The sequence below is a fragment of the Galeopterus variegatus genome, unplaced genomic scaffold, assembly GCF_000696425.1.
Source record: "Galeopterus variegatus unplaced genomic scaffold, G_variegatus-3.0.2 Scaffold174, whole genome shotgun sequence".
NCBI lineage: Eukaryota > Metazoa > Chordata > Mammalia > Dermoptera > Cynocephalidae > Galeopterus > Galeopterus variegatus.
Window position 1 is genome coordinate 765,610 of NW_007726285.1, and position 4,090 is coordinate 769,699.

Below are 4,090 nucleotides of genomic sequence, written 5' to 3' on the forward strand. Positions count from 1 at the left end.
CTGAGGGTTGCGATCCGTTGCTGGACACGAAAAAAGACAAAAAGACAAAAAAAAAAAAAAAAATCAGCCCAAATTTCTATACCTAGCAAAGATGTTTTTCAAAAAATGAAGTCAAAATCAGACTTTTTCAAACATACAAAAGCTGACAGAATTCATTATCAGCGGACTCATACTGCAAGAAATGTTAAAGTTCTTCAGGCAGAAGGAATATGACATCAGGCAAAGTTATCAGACAGGATTTACACATAAAAATGAGAATCTCCAGAAATGGATAAAATGAAGGCAAACATAAAATCACTGTAAAAGATAATTGTCTGTCTAAAGCAAAAACAGTAGCACTGTATGGCAGGTTTATCACATACATAAAAGTAAAATACATGCCAACATTAGTACAAAGGATGGAGGCAGGAATTGGGAGTCCATAAAGTTCATGGAAAAATGGACTTAAAAGATAATCTAGGGCCAAGCCCGTGGCGCACTCGGGAGAGTGCGGCGCTGGGAGCGCAGCAGCGCTCCCGCTGTGGGTTCGGATCCTNCGGGCGCAACACCGAGGGTTGCGATCCCGTTGCTGGTCCCGGTCCGGTACGGGCGCGACACTGAGGGTTACGATCCGTTGCTGGACACGAAAAAAGACAAAAAGGAAAAAAAAAAAAAAGAAATGAGATGTGAAATCTTCTTTTATTTGAACATAAAAAGGACTTTTTTCCTCATTTACAAAAGTAGTAACACGTGCTCATCAACAAATAAAATTAAAGGTACAGGAAAGTATTAATTTGCCCAAACTCACACCAAGAGACAACGGCCATTAGCATTTTACTGTATATCTTTCAGGCTTTGTCCTTTGCGAAGACTTTTTATTTGTAATTGCTGCTGCTTATAATCTGCATTTTCCTGCCCACAGTAGTTTATGCTGTCTTTTGCAATGAAGATATAACATTCTCTTAAATTGGTTTTTAATCGCTTCGCATGTTCTGTGGTGATTCTCAGTTATTTAGCTGACCCCAGGTGCTGAGCACATGCTCGTGCTCTTTTGTCCTCCCGTCAGAAGCACACGTCTTTGAGGGCTCACACACTTGTCTCTCTCACCTTGCTTTTTATTTTTTGGCCGTATAGGATCTTTACCTGGTGGAAGTTCGGAGGCGCACCCTGAAAAGTTTGTGTCACATTCCCCATCTCGTTTCCACTGCTGAGGTCCTCAGTCTCTCTGATAAAATCCTGGGATTCCAGGATATAGAATATTAAAAAGATGTGTGTTTGAGGGATTCAAGGGTCAAGATTTAATAAAAGTAATCATTTTTTAAGGCTTCATCAAGGAAATTCTTAAGTGCGATGGCTAATTTTTTCTACTTTGAGTGCATGGTGGCATGTAATGATCACTGGTACTGTTTGGTGGCACAGCTTTGGCCATTATAGTGAGTTGAATGGTGGCCTCCAAAAAATATGTCCACATCCTGACCCCTGGAATCCGTGAATGTGACCTCATTTGGAAACAGATACTTTGCAGATGTAATTAAGAATCTTGAGATGAGATCATCCTAAATTATCCATGTGGGCCCAAGGTTCAGTGACAAGTGTCTGCATAAGAGACGGAAGATGGGGCTGGCTGGTTAGTTCAGCTGGTTAGAGTGTGGTGCTGATAATAGCAAGATCCAGGGGTCAGTCCCTGTACCAGCCAGCCACCAAAAAAAAAAAAAAAAAAGACACAGAAGATGGTGCAGAGGAACAGCCACATGAGATGAGAGACGAGAGACGAGTGAGGCGGCCACAAGCCCAGGCACAGCAGAGCCACCAGAAGCTGACAGGAGCAGGAGCAGAATTTCCTGGTGCCTGTGGAAGGCACGTGGCCCTGCCAGCACTTGACCTCAGACTCGTGCCTTCAGACAGGGAGAGGGTAAATTTCTGTTGATTAAGTTCCCAGTTTGTGGCAGTTTGTTTCGGCTTCCCCAGGAAACATCCACCCACCATGGCTTCTGCACTGTCAGTGTAAATGTTGACACAGTGACAAAGGCAGATTTCACCACAGTATCATTATGCAAATAAGTGACCCTACCCTAACCTCTAAGAGTCTGCGGGTCACATGTGGAGGGCTTCTGTCCCAGCATTGTCAGCACTCTTTCATATAAAGGGCAAGGCCAAGATAGTAAATATTTTAGGCTTCTTGGGCCATACAATCTCTGTCACAACTGCTAAACTCTGCTGTGGTAGCATGAAAACAGCCACTGATGTTACATAATGAATGCATATGGCTGTGTGCCAATAAAATTTTATTTACAAAAACAGGCCGTGAGCCAGATGTGGCCCGTGGGTCACAGTTTTCCAACCCCAGCCTCGTGAAAGATCATTGTGCTAAGAGTTAGGAGAGCTAGATCCCATCCTGGCTTTGACCTATGAACACACAGAGGGTCATAAAGTCAGTCTGTACCTAATTTTTTTTCATTTGTCGAATAGAGATTATAATACACATTCTACTTCACTCTCAGGGTTGCTGTGAGAATAAAATGAAGTAATAGGTGTGAAAATACTGTGAGTATTTGACGAGCATTAACCTAATGCTGGGAGCAGCTGCGTGTACAGACACACAAGTGCCCGGTCAGCACATTGACTGAAAGCCTCTCACATGCTGAGGCACAGTCCCTGCTCCCACGGGCGTGTGGTCTAGTGGAGGAGGGAGACGGTGAAGAAATACAGCGTGGTCTGTCAGATGACACGTGGTAAGTGTTATAAGAGAAATAAAGACGGGTGGGTTATTAAGACATGGGGCGGGAGGCGGGAGGCAAGGGCCCCTGTTAGCATGGGGAGGACCCTGGCTTTCACGCTGGGCGAGTTGGAGCCCATGGGGGTGCCAGCAGAGAAGCTCTGCCTTGTGTGGCTTGTTGAGACAGACTGTAGGGACCCAAAGGCAGAAGCATTGGGGCCACTCAGATTCTTCTGACAACCAGGGCCAAAGATAAAGGGGTTTGGGCCAGAGACGTGGTGATGCAGGTGGACAGAGGTGACCAGGTTCTGTTCAGATTTTGAAGGTCGATCTGCCAGATAAGAAGCAAGTCCAGAGTTCTTGAACCTGAGCCAGTGGAAGGATGGAGATGCCGTTCACTGAGAGAAGACACTGGGGTACACGGGGGGCTCACGTCAGGATGTGTTCAATTTGAGATCCTCTGTCAGTGGGCAGCTGGTCATGGGGGCCACACAGGCCAGGGCTATTGCTCACTGCTCACCATGGCCACCTGTCACCTTCTGCCTTAAAAACAGATGAGGAAGGGGGGAGGATGCCCAGGTATGTGAGGCACACCAGACACGTTACTGTGATGTGCTCATGTGTCCCACGTGCTGGGGCCTTCTGGGGGCTCAGCCCCCAAAACCTCAATCGTTTGTTTGCTTCCCAGCCACCCCTGAGAGGTGGCATTATTTAGAGACTATTTTCCTCTAAATTAACTCACTTCTTAAAAATAAAAATCTAGGGCCAAGCCCGTGGCACACTCGAGAGAGTGCGGCGCTGGGAGTGCAGCAGCGCTCCCGCCACGGGTTCGGATCCTATATAGGGATGACCGGTGCACTCAGCGCTCACTGGCTGAGCGCGGTGCAGCCAGTCTCAGAAAAAGGACAAAAAAAAAAAGAAAAGAAAAGAAAACCTTATGTACCAATATAAATGGAAATCCAATGTCCTCATGCCTAATAAACTAAATGTAAAACAAGAAATTTGTTAAAATTTTGTCTTAGCTTCACTTGAAATCACCTTGAGTTCCACTTGCACATGAAAAGTTGGAAGGTGCATCACTCCTACCCTGACAATAAAACGTTGAAAAAAACAGATAAATTATAAAATAATACCTTTGCTGGAATCCCTCAAAAGCAAACAGGCTAACACCTGAGGAAAGACGATGCCTCCAAGAAGATGGTACAAAAGCCCTGGCTTGGGCTGAGCACGTGGCGCACTCGGGAGAGTGCGGCGCTGGGAGCACAGCGACGCTCTCGCCGCGGGTTCGGATCCTATATAGGGATGACCGGTGCGCTCACAGCACTCAGTGGCTGAGCGCGGTGTGGCCGGTCTCAAAAAGGACAAAAAAAAAAAAAAAAAAAAAAAAAAACCCCG